At 35.3% G+C, this 16,229-nt stretch overlaps 1 long non-coding RNA gene across 1 annotated transcript; it reads right to left on the bottom strand.

The window, feature by feature from the left end:
* Nucleotides 1–5,650: 5,650 nt before the first annotated feature.
* On the bottom strand, nucleotides 5,651–15,798 carry LOC119718624 (uncharacterized). The gene is made up of 4 exons (XR_005269740.2): nucleotides 15,660–15,798; nucleotides 9,020–9,047; nucleotides 7,729–7,846; nucleotides 5,651–7,123 (listed from the first exon to the last, which is right to left on the bottom strand). It is a non-coding gene; the product is annotated as an uncharacterized lncRNA (long non-coding RNA).
* Between the last annotated feature and the right edge of the window lie 431 nt (nucleotides 15,799–16,229).

Below are 16,229 nucleotides of genomic sequence, written 5' to 3'. Positions count from 1 at the left end.
TATCTTATTCTGAGACTCTTCAAGGGAAAAGATGAATTCTTCATTCTGAAAAGAATTTAAATAAAAGTCTAGTGCAGCTTTTACTTCTGAATTTCAATAGATTCTGAATGCACAGGTTGGGGATCATGGACTCTGACTTTTTCACTGTAGTAATTGATTATTTAATAAGAATGCCCTTCTAATACACAGAATTTTACTGAAATTTTCTTTCAGTTTTGTCTCAATGCAAGGAAATATTTAATTTAAGGAAAGAAAGTACAGAAACGCATCATCCCTACAGAGTGATGAATTGCAGAAATGTTAGCACTGAGTACAGTCTGGATATCTGTAGCCCAAGCTCCTGCTTGATACAATACTATTGCCAAGACTGGGGAGAGCCACAGCTTTGTTTAACTGACTCCAGAAAACCTCCTAACTGCAACCTCTTGCAACACAGGCCTACCCTCCTCAGCAGCATTTCGTGAACATACAGAATTGCAGTTTAGGAAGAGTGCCAGCAAGTATACTACATATTCTGAAAGTGTTTATGTGTAGTCATAACTCTTCAAAAGTGTGAGTGTCCTTTTTCATTTATAGTACTTGTATTCTCTACTACGCTGTAACATTCGTAATCTCAAAGGTGTCTTGCATGATTTACAATATTCTCTCATTAACAAGCAGTCGGATTAAACTGCAAAGGTAATTGCCCTGGTCCATAAATACTTAACATTCAAAAGAATTTGAGAGTCGTAATGTTCATTTAAGATTACCTTCTGATCTTTGATCATATTAACACATGAAGATGCATCAAAATACAACACAGCCTTGAACAGATCATTCCCTTGTACAAACACAGGAATTCAGCAGGGAATACATCACATATAAACTACATTTATTCTATATTATATACATAAAGCTAGTTGTTTTGTGGTCAAACTGACATTTAAACAAAGCACTTTAGAATAGTTTAATTTTCTGCTTTATAGCAAAAGTAACAAAATCTGTATTGGTCCCAATCACCATATATATTTAAGAAAAAAAAGCTGCAATTAAATATGGCTTTCAGAAGGATGTCATAATTAACGGCTTTCTGCTGGCTGCAATTTTAATCACTGTCATATGCATGAAATTGGAAATTTCCAACTTCAGTTTCCCAATCTAAGTTTCTTAGATTTCTCCTGCAGTGCTACTGTGTTGCACCTCAAACAAAGATGGAAGAAAAATAAAGTCAAACTGGGCTAAGCTTTATATCTCATGATAATTATTGTACAGCTACACTAACAGCAGTTGAGCTTCGTTGGCATAAAACAGCTTGAGATATTCAGAAAATCTCGAGGGCAGCCTCCAGTAGCCCAAACAACAGCTACACATGCTGCCAGGCAACTCAGCAAATGCTACAAAAGTTTATTTTCAGAATTCCAAAACATCTTTTGTTTCCCGTCAAAATCAAATAGAGAAGCTCAGGAAAGGCTGTACACACACACAAAAAAAAAAGGGGGGGGGGGGGGGGGAAGGGGTACAACCACAAAAAAACTGCAAAACACTCTACCCTCTTTTAAACTCGAGAACAGAATATCTCATAGTGGAACACTTTTCTTTCCTATAGAGATGCTCCCTGTTTGACCCGTACACCCTCCATTTTAAGAGAGGTTTTAAATCTCTTTTAGAGAAGGAAGAGGCATGCTGGGATGACTAGAAACTCTCTTGCCCCATTACTGTTTCTTGTACAGGTTATATGTTCTGTATTTTTTATTTCACCATTATGCAATCTAAGGACATAGCACAGAGATGCATATGGACTAACTGATGGACTATACGCTAGAGACTTTTGAGCCTCCAGCTTTCATTTCTATAACCTTAACTGGACCTCTGTAAAGACCAGCAGTTTAAGTTTATGGAAGTTTTGTGCAAAACATTTATTTAAATTTGAACCAAAGTGATCTGGATTACAGAAATGTACTTTTGTGCTTTGTATAAACTAATACTCATGACTATTCAGAGAGCATGTGTCCAACATTTCAGAGATGTAATTTTAAAAACAAAACAAACACAAAAACAGGACCCTGACCCTATAGACCCCAAACTGAGGAAAAGCTGGCATTTCTTTCTTAATAAATATTTATTAATATTCATTACTACTTTAAAAACAATTGTGTACTAGACCAAAACCATGAGAACTGCTTTAACAGGAACCCCACAAAACAGTAACTTTGGCTACCACGTACAACTGAACAGTCCTGGATTTATGAGTATCAGCAGTAGAATATTAGGTTTCATTAGGAGAGTAATCCACTACCTAAAATAAAATTTACACATAGAAAATCTATTTGTTCAAGAACAAAGGCCATGTATCTGTTACAGGTGCCCCAGAATAATGTTACCTGCTGATCAGCTACAAATTTGTTTGTGTGCATAATACACAGAATTCCATTTATTGCATAGCTGAGGAAAAATTTATTTCAATCCAGATTTTGAAGGGAACAATATGTGCAGAAAGGACTCCCAACCTGACTGTTCTGGGTCAAGTGTTCGGTATTTGCAGTACTTTAACATGCTTTTGCTAGCATTTCAGTTTCCATGTGTCTGGACTCATACATTTTAATATACTCCAAAGTGATTCATACTGTGCAGTAAACAGGAGAATAGCAGCTCAAGTCAAGAAGTTTTATATTTATCTATATATATTTGGATAAAAGTCTACAGCCCCACAAAAAAAAAAAAAAAAAAAAAAAAAAGAACTTTGCAATGCCAATCACTATCCATTACAAAGTATATGCAGGGAAACAGAAGTTTTATTTGCATCTTGCCTCTTTGTAAGTCCTGTAATAGTTTATTTGGAAAATTAAAGAAAGGATTAAGCCACTACTGACCCACTTATCCTAAGAAAATAAGGTCTAAATTACAGCATTTGCTATCTGTTTCTCATTAAGAAAATTTTTTATTGATAATTGGCTGAATTCAGCTGAATCTGACAGAGAAATAGATATCTTACACAAAAGATGCTTCCTAAACATGAAAATCAGTGGCTGGATAGAATTGGTTCCAGCCCCCCACAATCTCCAGGAATGGAAAATCTTCATCAAACATTTTGTATTAGGAAGAGAATGTAACACACCTGTTTAAGAGCATCAATAAACTGGAAAAAGAAGTTTAATGAAGATTTTTTTTTTTTTTTGTAGACAAAAATAATCTAGGTTATGTTTCAGAAACTTCAGAATGAGCATGGAAAGAAAGAGCTCCAATAATGCCACCCACTTTTTCTCCTGCCTCCCCACCATCTGCAGCTGAACATCCCGTATAGAATACCTATAGAGCCATCCAAAATACAATTTATTTGGATTTTACCTTAGAATCATCACCTCATACATAGTTACATTAGGGATCTCCAGGACAGCAATGCAAAGCTTTGGAGAAGGGGAGGAAGATCATCTCCTTAATGGTTATCTTGCTGCTGTTCTGGATTTTGAGCAACAGCCATTTGGAGATGCTCAGGGATTTTTAAAGTTGAGGTTAATTCCAAGGAATTGAGCTACTACTCAAGTAACACAGGCACTGAGGCAATTTGTTGTATAGCTGTCAGATCTGTGTATAATATATCAGATAGTTATTTTCTCTTGGTCTGCTAGCCTAGAAGGATATTTAATGAGAAACACAAAGGAAAGAGAGAAGCACAGAAATTTCTTCTCTGTTGTTGAAAATTACAGTAAGCTATTGAAGTGACACAGAAAGATCTGTTAATTTTAATAATTGGCTTTGTAATTTCATTACTTTGTGGACTAGCTAGGAGAAAGCCGTCAGCAAACGTGCTGCTCATGTCACTGACACACTAAAGAAAAACAGAAACTATCACTGTGAATTCATATTGTGAAAATATATTCTTTCCAGTGCCTATTTAGCCATCATCCCTGCAGATACAGCATGAAATATTTCTACAAGCAACGAGGTACACTACTCATACATTGGAGCTTGTTCCTGATAGAAACCTGACTATGCTGTCAATCAAATCCCTTTCTCTGGGAAGGGTTTGTTCTACTATGGCTGATCCCTGTGCTCATTAGTAATTGCAATATCTTGACAAATTCCCATCAGAGAAAGAGGGCTTCTCTTTCATTTTGCAAAATTACCAGTGTTCTTTGGTTTATTCTACCATCCTGCAAAAAGAAATATACGCACATAACAGTCACTGAGCAGCAGTGATACTACCTTGGATAAACGACGCATCAATTATACTAACAAACACCTCCACTGAGAGAAAGATTTCATATGAAGGAATATGTAAATTACTTTTTATTCATTAGGAGACAAAGGAAGAAAAATGCATATAATTAACAGAAAGTACAGCAGTAACTAGTTCTCGCCTATAGCTATCTGTTAAGAACAGCAGGAGAATCATGGTTGTGAAGTCTTCATGTAGGCGCGCACATTCCTACGTTTAATGAGCACCTCATTGCACATCTGGTTCTCAATAGCTTTTTAAAAAAGACCTTGTATCTGTAATACTTCATATATTTTCTGAGAAACAAAAAGAAACAATAATTCATCTATCATCAAGGTAAAGAAGCTGAAGCCTGCTAACTAAGAACAGGTTATAATTCAGACACCGTCAGTTGATAAACAGCAGGAAGTCATTCTGCTCCCACAGGGAAACACTGACCTTCTTGTGTGCATGAAATCTTTGTCTTTAAGAGGTTTGCAAGGTCACGCATGCCCCTGCTTTGCTCAAGTACGTGTAACGGGACAGGGCACTGAAGTCGTGAGACTTTCACACCTTGCAGGTTTTCAGGGATCAGTGTTGCAATGCTCGTATGACTATACAGCTGTATAACATACATGTTGAGACAACCGAAATACTAAATGTATTCAAAGGATTTTTGATAAAACCCTGCAGAAATAGTTCATACCATAAGAACTTACCATTCACAGCTAAAACAGTAAAATGATTAAGGACAATTATTAATTGTCTAATCAAGCCATTTAAAAAAACTTGATCCAGAACTAGAAATTACTTTCTACCAGAGCACATGCAATGCAGATTTGATCCAAATATATTCATTCATGTATCCTAAGAATTTGATAGTGAACTATAACTTCATTTCCCTCCTTCCAAGTCGCACTCCTCAATTTCCACCAGGAACTGACCTCTCCTAAACTCATTTTTTAATTTGAATTTGAAGTTACAGAACCTACCTAATCTAGCACCCAAACCAAAAAGGAAAGTTACCTGATATTTTTAGAAATGGCTCTTACATTGCAGTAATAAAACTGAACAAACTTGCCAACAATGGGATTCCTATGAGTAATTATAACATTTTAAAATATTGTGTTGTTGGGTGTGGGATTATGATGAAGTAAACTGTGGCTAGTGTAACAAATTCAGTATATATGTGGTTTCTCTAGGGCTCTGGCACTCTCAATCTTGCTATATCTATTTATAAGCATATAGTTAATAAAAATAAAGTTAAATGCTTTTAAAAATCTGAGTGCAATTTGTTAAAGGTAATTCGTGGCACTTAATCCATGACTCTCGGTTGCTGAGCCATCTTTCTGTTTCAGCTCTGGCTTTTATTTTTAACTCATAAGCCTGGCACAATTCAGTTGAAAAGTGTGAAGCAAAACCACTTTACACTCCTGGACAGCATAGGCCTTTATGCCTACATTTTCTCAACACTATCAAAACATAATGCTGTATTTTTGAGGTGTATAGGAACTGCAGAAGTTCAGTGAATAAACAATAATTTGTTGCTCACTTTCAAAAAACAAAGTACAATTCTTTTATGTACACTACCAACATCATTTTTAATGACATCAAGTACTAAAAACACTTTAAAGAATGCTTGCTGCTGCAGCCACTACTGTTTCTCCCTATGGCTATATAATTTTGCAGTAATATACTACAGAAATCACCTTTTTTGCAGGTGGTGAGCTATTACTGAAACATTGACTGTATATGAGCAGAAAATAACATGCATTACATTGAACAGAAACTAACTGAAGTTTTTGCAGCTTCCATACACTCAGAATTGACAATTGGAGGCAGAAAGATAAAAAGAGACATAAACAGTTTTCCCAAAGTAACTCTTCTACAGGTGCTGACAGTTTTGATGTTACGTCCAAACACTAACATCCTTTATTTACTATTGCATTTCATTTTATGGATTTTTTTTTCCATGTTGAGTTCAAACAGAATAAACAGAAGTTTGAGTTATGGCATGTAACATGGTCAGAAAGGGACTTTATAGAGTTAGATCAATTCTTGTTTCATATCCACCTGGATTCATAAAATACTCATATTGACTTTCTGGTACTATAATCTTTGTGTTTGGTTGCACATACTTCACAATCCATTATATGCTAAAGGAAGAGCTTTTTTTTTTTTTTTTTTTTTTTTTTTATGTGAAAACTAGAAGTCATGGGACTTTGGTAATGGTGCTCTTTCTGTATGATTATTTTTTTTTCCTGAAGCATTTTAAGGAAGTTTTTGATCAGTTACTTCTGTTGTGTATACATGCATTAAATAAAACCCTTCAATAAAATACCATAAACCTGTTTTCTCAGTCAGGACGATAATGGAAATAGATTTCTTTTGTTATTGAGTTAACTGGAGAAATATATTTCCAAAGAAAGGATGAAAAAAAAAGGATGAAAAATTTGGAAAAACTGTAGTTACTAAATGAGGTATGAAGGAGATGAAAGGGTATGAGGAACCCTACTGTACCATTGCTAGAGAGCTCCTGAAAGGTCTCTTGCAGTACAGTATACGTATTTTACCTTGAGTGATATAAAAAACAGTTGGTAGAACTGATGCAATATTGTCTTCTGGCGAGAACTGATGCATCAACTTGCTGTTCCGGTGCAGGAGAAGATAATACACCCAGAATGCGTAAGTGGTTTTATGATGTTGAAACAGGCTGTAAGGAAGCATCTTTAAAGATTTCTTTATAGTTGTATCTCTTAGATTCTTAAAATAATTTACTAACTGCCTTTACCCTCTGTACTTTTCTTAGGAATCTTAAACAATAGAAGCTTGAAATACAGTTTAAAAGAGGCAATTTCTTACTTCTTTTGCTACTTCAGGCAAAAATGAAGCTGCTTGGATTACTTCCAGTCTGGCTCTCAATACATATGAAGGAAGAAACAACGGTGTCTGCAATTTAATAAAAGTGATTATCTGTAATGAAAAGCTGTGACCCTTCTGTAATTCATCTAAATGAGATCTACACAATAAAAAGGAAAATGCTTCCTTCTTAGCTTTGACATCCTGGCTAAGAGCATGATTGTTCTAAGTGAGATGCTGAGATAAACTCAAAAGATATGGGCTGAGGATTCTGAGTACAAGGGTGCAACTTGAATTATGACCTCACTGCTACATAAAACTCAATATGCTTTCCGTATGGAAACGTCTGTGAGGAAAGCTTGCATATAATGTGTCTACCAGTAGAAAAAGACAAAAAAAGAAAAACCAAAAAGCACACACAATCTTGGGAGTTGGACACATAAATCATGTGGGCATTTAAGATGCTGGAAATGTTTTTTCATTCCCACAGAAGTATATAGTATTATAACAACCACCACAACAATGCAGACTGCATCAAATTTCCAGTTTCTGTGAACCAAAAAAGTTTCCAATATGGGTCCAAAGAAATCATTAAATCATTTTTAAATAATTCTGAAACTCTAACAGTAACCTTCCATGCATAGAGTAAATGAAAAACATGAAAATAACCATGACTAAAGAGTGAACTAACATACCCGTTTTTTTTCATGCATATTATTCTTGCTTACTCCATGTGTTATTCTAGACTTGACTCACACATTTCTGATCGAATCCAATGATTTTCTTTTTTAATTTAGTTATTGTGTCATGACTCTGGAAAGAAGATTTTTAGTTATTTTAAAATAATTTTCACCTTTGTATGAAAATAATCTGCCTAGAAAATGACGCTATTATAATTGGTTCAGAACTATCCTATCAAAGTTAGAACTTTTTTCCTAGAACATTTAATGCTAAATATTTTAAAATCTTTGTAGCAATTTCTGCAGAAATACATTACACCTTGCTTTAGTAGTACAGTAGTCTCAAACTATCTGTGTTTTTAACACCCTAACTCTCGTCACAGTAAGAAAGCTCATTAACTAATGGTGAAAAAGAATCTTTTCTAACTTGATTCACCAGCTCCTGAAGTACTGCTAGACAAGTAGGATCCCAGCTTTTTTTTTTTTTTTTCCTGGCAGAATTAAGCCTCCCCTTTATGCCTATATCGTCATTTTGTGTTTTGCTCAATGTCTCAATGGAGAGAGTGAGTATTGCATATTATATTTTCTGTTTGGACCAGTATAAAGATTCATTACTTTTAAAATCTAACACCGACTGCTTTCACCTCCAACATATTTGTAACTTTATATTAAATTCACACAACCATAGCAATGAAAATTAAAGGGAAGATGTATTTTTCTACGCTGGTACAGCTACTTAGCCTGTCACTAAGTTACATGAAAGAAACTTTTAAGCAGCTGGCTCAAGTGCTGCACATGTCAATATTTAAAGTGAAAAACAATGAAATGAAAAGAAGAGTTATGAGTTCTTGCTGAACCCAGGAGCCAGAATGATTTGATTTATATCCTATTTCCTTTAGTAGACAATGGATACTCATGTGCTTAAGAAGTGAACTGAATTATCTAAAATACAAATGGAAATAAACAGTATCCATCACAAGCCTGGAGCCATATCTATTATTTTCACAGATAGTTTCAATAAGTGACAACCCTCATCTCTTGGTCACTGATTCACAAATCACATAATGCATCAGCTTAGTGCTAGCTTTTAAAAACATGGCTGTTTTCCAAGAATCAGTGTACTGCTAGATACGCGAGTGATATAAAAGTATTTAATAAAACATCACCTACACGTAAATTAGCTTCATCAATATTTGTACATCAATGAAACTATAGAAAGTGAGAAGAAAATTATACTTGACATATAACCGACTACAAATGTAACACTGAGGAATTAAGTGAAAAGTGTAGGCAAAGTTGTACTCACACAATACTGATGAATGTCTCTGAGGAAACTGGAAAGGGAAGAAAGAAATTCCTTCAGTAGGAAGACCCTAGAAGCAACCAACTCTAAAGCTCTTCTTTGTCATCCTTCTTATCAGCTGAGCTGTGCCCCTCAACTAGTTAGCTCCCAACATTGCCAGCAAAACACAGCGTGCAAAAATAGATCATTTCTATCCAGTTATTTCAAAGTATTATAGGGTATTGAGGATCATAGTAAGAAACCAGAGTGTTTTCCCAATAATTGGCAGGCTAAAGGTTGACTCCATATTCTAAACTCTTATAACATTTCAATCATTGGCAAAATCCAGGATAGTATAAAATTTTGAATCAAGGGTGATAGTGTGAGGATCTCAAGTGCGACTTGTTCTTTGCATGAATTCTCTTTGTGCACACTCAATTGTAAAGCAAAACAGTTACTTTTTCTGGTTTTGGTGGTGTTTTTTTTTTGTTTGTTTTTGTTTGTTTGTTTTTCCTTTTGATTACATCTCATGCCACCCCCCACACCACCTGAATGATGAAAAGAATATCACACAGAAAATGCAGAAATGCAGCTTGTTCTACTGAGTCATGACAAAGCAAATTTGCTAAATGGATAAAAACGGCATCCACACAATAATATTATTTATAGTAATGAAGGTGGTAAATAAATGAGAAGCGCAATTTGCTGGTTTCCTCTGTGTGCAATATACGAAGCCATAACTGTTTTGCTAAACTAACTGTGTCCTCCTAGAAAGATTTCCAAAATCAATTACAGTGCTGATTGCATTTCTACTAAATAGATTTCCCTGTCATGTTTCCTTGATTATATGTAAATATTTTCTAAATTAGACATGTTTCAAGCTCCATTTAAAGTGTAATACAACTGGATAGACTCAAAATTATGCAAGGTAGAGCAAGATTACGTGGACTATCAGAGTAAAATTTATGTCTTTCAGTTTGAAATGAAAGGAAAAAAATAATTGGAGATGTCATTTAACAATACCCTAGTAAGATATTTAGTTTTATGCTATGGAAAGTATGCCAGGCTATTAAAAAAGCACAAAAAAAGTTAAAATTCTGAGTTGTTTTTTTCTGAGGTTTTAGGGACTTAGATATTGTTCCACCAACAAATTTGGAATATAAAAGTCTGATGTTGAACAAAATCTCTTTCCACTAGGTTGATAAATCAAGCCATTCAGGTGTTGAGAACTTCATATGTAAAATAAGGACCTGTGTAGGAATGACGTTTTTCATTACTGACTTTAAAATTCATTAAATAAATAAATAAAAGGAAGTGCTCTTACCTTTAAAGCTCAATACATTTTATCGTGTTAGAATTCTACTACAGTCATCTTTAAGTACTATAACGCTCCAGGGAAATGCTAGGATGGTATAGAGTACTGGATCAACTTTAGCAGCTCAAAACTGAGACGATTTGAAGAAATTAAGAAGTGTTTGGTTAATGTAAGATTGTTCTCCTCCCATTTCTGTGAAAAAGTTCTTTATATTTTATATTTATATAGATATATAGACACACACACACACCCCTCAGATGTTATTGGTAGGTCACATTTTCTCTTGATGTTACTCAAGATTGTCTGCTATTGTGAGAACTTCTCAGAATATTATTGCTTTCTCAAAATAAGAGTTAGGAAAGCTTAAATTCATTTACACATACACACTATTTTCTCCTCAAGGGTTTGGAAGGTAAGAATGTTTAAGTAAAAGTTTAAGTAAACTTTTATACCTTCTTAAAAAACTTATACCTTATGCCCTGGAAAAATATAAAGCAGAGTTTTAACACATTGTAGACTCAAAGCCAGGCATTTTAATGTGCTGAGTAAGTAAAAGACATATCAGGCTTGGGGGAAACTCTTGATGTTAATGAACAAAAATCCAAAATAAAGTTCACCTTCACAGAATAACATAAAAATGCTAAAGATCATTTATGAATACTAATATCCATCTCAGTGATGACTGACAGTTTTAGAAATTCTTCTTAGATATGGTAAGACTGCAACAAAAGGAAATAAGCATTTGCTTGTCACCCTGACCATGTTTTCTGGCTTAAACTTGCATTCTATTGTGTTTGTTTTTTGTTTTTTTTTGTTTTGTTTTGTTTTGTTTTGTAATCAAATAGGAGATGATTTTTCAGATAAGCTTCAATAAGACTATGTAAACTAAAAAAAAAAATTACATATTGCTCAGAATGCCCAAATTTTCTTGAAACAATCTGAAATATGATGGACAGAGCTAAGGAGATTATTCGAGGTTTTTGTTTGTTTTTGATATTATTTTTTTTATTTTACTCATTTTTAAAATGGGACAGTAAAAAAAACATGAAGATATCAGTGAGTCTGTACACATACACATTGAAATATTGCTGTCTTGTTTAATCCTAAACTGACAGAAGACTGAACGCAATCCTGTAACACTCATTCTTCAGCTGTCCAGCTTCCTGACAGAACTACCAAAAGTCAACGAATGCAATCCTTCCATTGACTCAGAGGTTTAGGATCAGGAAAAAACAGCACCAGGAGGAGCACATAAGATCTGCTTAGTCCAAACACTGAGCTTTTTCAGGGCACTCAAGGCTAACAAGGGCACGGCTGCTTGCAATAAGAGGGAACAGAAGTCAGATTAAACTGTTTGCTTCAGAAAGAAGCAAACAAAAAAGCAAACCAACCACACACGTGTCCTCAAATAGGACAGTTACGTCAGATGCAGAAGAGAGATGTTCCAGTAGACGATGCACAGCTCCAAACAAATCAGAAGAGGGTGGAGATCACCCTGACTCTCCAGGAATGCTATTGGCACCAAACTGATGGGTTTTTCCTTCCCACTTTCCCTGTCTGGTGCTGTATACTCACCTCACACATTCTGCCTGAGATACTTTCCACATGGGCAACGCACCATAGCTGAATATAATTCCTGCAGGTAATTAAGTAACCTTGTTTTTTACCTAAAGTTCCAGTGTGACAGGTCTGTTATTTCCAGAAGCACCACCTGACAACTATTGGGTGCACTTAAAAAAAAAAGACTCACTGAATTAGAATTTAGAGTGATAAAATGCCTTTTCAGAGAGTTTGCTGAATCGTAAATGGCTTTTTTCCACAGACATCTTTGTAATAAAAACTTTCATACCCTAACAAAGGATGCCAGGTGCACCTAAATATTGTGCAGTTTGAGCATAATTAAGCCCCCTGTTGCTACCCTACTGTTCCTTGCCTTCAGCAGCTGCTTGTTTGCTTTCTGTAATAGAACCACACATGCTGATGGCTCCAGGAGCAAAGAGCTCTTTGACAGCACAACATCTTATGACTGTAGATCTCATCCCACACTTTATATTTGAAAAACGCGGAAATATTAAATTCTGAGGGAAAACTCAGGCAGAACAGCACTCCATGAAAATGAGGATGATCAGAAAATGCTGGCACAGACAGATAATCCCAGACATTGATCAATACTCAAGCACTAGCATTATTAAACATTTTCAGTTCTACAGGAAGGATAGGAAACAACAAAATTTTTCTATTCCAAACCATAAATTTTGAGCTATCCCTGTGATAAAAATACATCTCTTCTCTATTTAGAAATCAATATAGAAACCTTTTTGGAAAGTCAAAATATTATAAGGTTGTATAAAAATCAATCTCATGCTTCTCATTTGATATTCCAGTTTCATCACCATCTTTATTACTGGGAGTTACATTTTCAGAAACTTCCCAGACTTCTTAAAATTACTAGTATTAGAACTTCTCAGTTTCTCTAGCAAATCTAGACAAGCAGTCTAGATCACAGGGACAAGGTATATCACTAAAGATGAAGCCATATTAGCTCCTCTCTGCATTTTCTTTTAGCCCTTCACATTGTGGAAAGCTATTGGAACTACTGAATTTTTTGTTTTGTGTGTTTTTTGTTTGTTTGTTTTTCCAGACTTCAAGATTTTACCAGATAATTGTTCCTGAAATTCAAAATATAGACAAATCCATCATTCTTTAAAACCCATTGTCTAATACCTAGCTGAACTTTCATCTTTGCCTTTCACTGGCAATAAACAACATCTAATCAGTATTTGCAGGTATGGCAGGGAAAGATACACTACCATTAGCTATTCCAGTTCCCCTCGATTAAATTTATTTTGGAGCTCCACTTCCCATATATCACTTCCCAGTTAATAAACTGCAAGGTGTTGTCAAACCACATGTCAATGAATGTTCCCCCCTTGAAAATTCCCTAACAGTCTTATACATTCCAAATTAAAGGGATTCCATGATCTTATTGTACCTCAATTTCTCATTACTAAATGAGAGCAATTTTGGCTTTCTATCTCATCCTCAGATGTCATGAAATTTCCATAAGGATTTCACTGGGAAATATTAATGTTTTGCAAAATCTAGCAACGTACTATATAAAGAAGTCGGAAGTGATACAACAAAGTATTTTAGGAAGATAAGCTTTCTCTCTTGGTGGACCTTTCAAATAAATTCTGTATTTGAATTATACACCTGACCATCTACTGGGAAATAAAGGACTTCAAGCCTCAAAGTCAGGGTGTACTAAAAGTAACAGCAACAAAAAAAGTTCCTGAAAGAGCATGACACGGCTACAATGCCATCAGGCGGTGACAGAGTATATGAAATTTTGACCATGTTGTTGAGTATATCTGCATAAGCTAATAATATGCTAGTGACAGGTAATTGTATCTTTGTAATTTTCCAGTATAAAGTGTGACATTCTCTTTTGGATACAAAGAACTGAGAGGAGGTAGGGCAGGAGGGGGAACAGAAAATATTTTTTCTACCTTTACTACCCAACAATTTCATTCAACATTTTCATGAGATACTTTTTTCTTAGAAACAAAACAGTATTAGTTGTCAAAGGCAGGAAATACACTTTTCTCAACTTTGTCAGGCAGTAGAACAAGAAGCAGCCCTGACTAGCCAAAAATAAATAAGAGCTTAATTATTTTAACCATAGAAAGACAAGGTTTCGTTACCATTCTAAAAGGTACTTTTACTTTCTACATTCATGCTCCCAAATGGATCTGTTGCTAATCAATCAAGTACTGGCACAGATGGTAAAGGACAGTAAAATAAGGGCATGCAAATTTTGACTGTGATCCATAATAAGTTTACCAGTCTTATTTACTGAAAAGGTAATGAGGGAGTTAAGGAACTTGGAGAAACATTTACTGCAGAACTCTGGTAGCATTCATGATCTAAAAAGGTGTGCAGCAAGAAAGCTGGGCTACTTAGGTAACAATGATAATGGCACAGAGACAGAGGTAATGTATGAAATGCTATGATGAAATACTCACATAGACATAACCTAAATGCTAAAAAACAAGATAAATGTATCTGCCAAAGGCAGCAAGCCACATCTTTCCCAAATCCAAGCATGCAAGATCATATATTGCCTAACCATAAATTGATCACCAAACCCAACTCTAGTCTTTTTATAAATTGAAAGACTCATCATCACAAAATAACTTGACAATACCAAACCTTGCTAATACAAAACCTCTTCATAAAATCACATCTTTTTTTTTTCTGGAAAACGGAATGATCCAGTGCTCACCTGAAAACTTTATGCTTTGTTTGTCAACAGTTAGTCTTGACTGCAGTCCTCACATTAGTCTCAACAAGAAAGAAAAGATCCAACTGTGTAATAAAAGCCAATTAATGGCACTGGTCCCTAATAACTTCAGTCTTACCTTACTAACCAACACTGTAGCTTCTTACTACCGGTCACAGTGTTTAAGTTATTTGACTTGCTTAACACTGTTTTCCTGACCTCGGTTTTAGCTTGAAGAGGGAAAACCATAAGTGTAAATAAGCTACACAATATAGTCTTGTTAGTATTGGTTCTCCCCTTCTCTCAGTTGGATCTACAGCTTCCATGCATCTTGGGCACCCAAGGCTGGGTATTTTGGGGAAGATAGACAGCATGACTTCATATCATTTCTCTCTATTCCCACCACTTAGATATGCCAGTGGAAGTGTAGAGGCCTTCTGGCCATCCAAGGCTCTCTAGAATGAATGTGAGGCCTGGACCACCAACTTTATGCCCCTCTTCATCCTTTGTTATCCAAGAGATTACCGTTACTGTTTTTTTTACTTGTTTGTACTATGCAAATTTATTTGATGTTACAGAATTTTCATTATCCTTCATAACTTCTTGTTGGCATCTCTAAGACAGATAGTATTTGTCACTGCATTTCTGTCACTTTCTGGATTTCTTTCTTTTAAGACCTTTAAGAGACACAGTGCCTTCATATTTGTCAAATTTAAAGGTTCAAAATCTTCATGTAGTATTAACATTAGGTCAGCAAGACAAGAAGTAATTATGTTAGGAGTAATATGTCTCTCATGACTAAATAGTGAAAGAAAAAGAAATAAAACTGACAAGAAGTGATAGCACAGAATATCTGTGTATAAACAAACAGATGGCTTCTGAACAGGAGTATATTATAACTCTCCACAAATAAGTATTAGGATGTTTATTAGCCAAGGAAATTATGGAGATTTCAAAAACAGAAAGTGGTATGTCATCGTTCTGAACAGAAGAGCTTTCTTGAGTGAAAAAAAGCAGACATGTTTTAATGCATAGAGGGGTGTAGCAGAATTTATGTTGTTACTCACCGAATAATGTAGCTGATGTATCTTTTTTGTAGTTTATACATCTGTTTCCTGGTAGACATCTGGACTCACATCTTGAAGCAGACAGCTAACTGACAAAAGAGATGTACTGTTGTTTCTTTATTGCAGATACTCTCATGAAAGTGACACTGAGCTGGAAGAAGCACATGTTTTTACATACTAAAGTGTTACCTAGGACCTCTCGCTTCTTCAGTTATAGTTTATCATTGCTTTATTACAGCACTTAGCTAACAAGGAGGCCAATGAGTGAAAGAATAGAAGTCTAACAAACAAAGGAAAGCTCCTTTGATTGTCCCCTTTGGTCTTTCATATCCAACAATTCCTCTCTGTCTTCTGAACTGTACAGCAGAGTAAAGAAGCAAAGCAAAGAAATGCACTCGTTAGGAATACCTCCTAGAAAACATATCACATGCTCAAAGCACCAGGATATCCTATGTACCTTATGATCCCACATGCATCAAATCTAACACATCACCTAGTTTGCAGCTTCCACCCAGCTCTGCCTTCCACCCAAGCATGCAGCTGGAACTGCAGTATTAACCCACACTAAAC

Source organism: Anas platyrhynchos, chromosome 16, assembly GCF_047663525.1.
Source record: "Anas platyrhynchos isolate ZD024472 breed Pekin duck chromosome 16, IASCAAS_PekinDuck_T2T, whole genome shotgun sequence".
Classification (NCBI taxonomy): domain Eukaryota; kingdom Metazoa; phylum Chordata; class Aves; order Anseriformes; family Anatidae; genus Anas; species Anas platyrhynchos.
The sequence above is the reverse complement of the archived record's forward strand: the minus strand, read 5'-3'. Positions and strand labels throughout refer to the sequence as shown.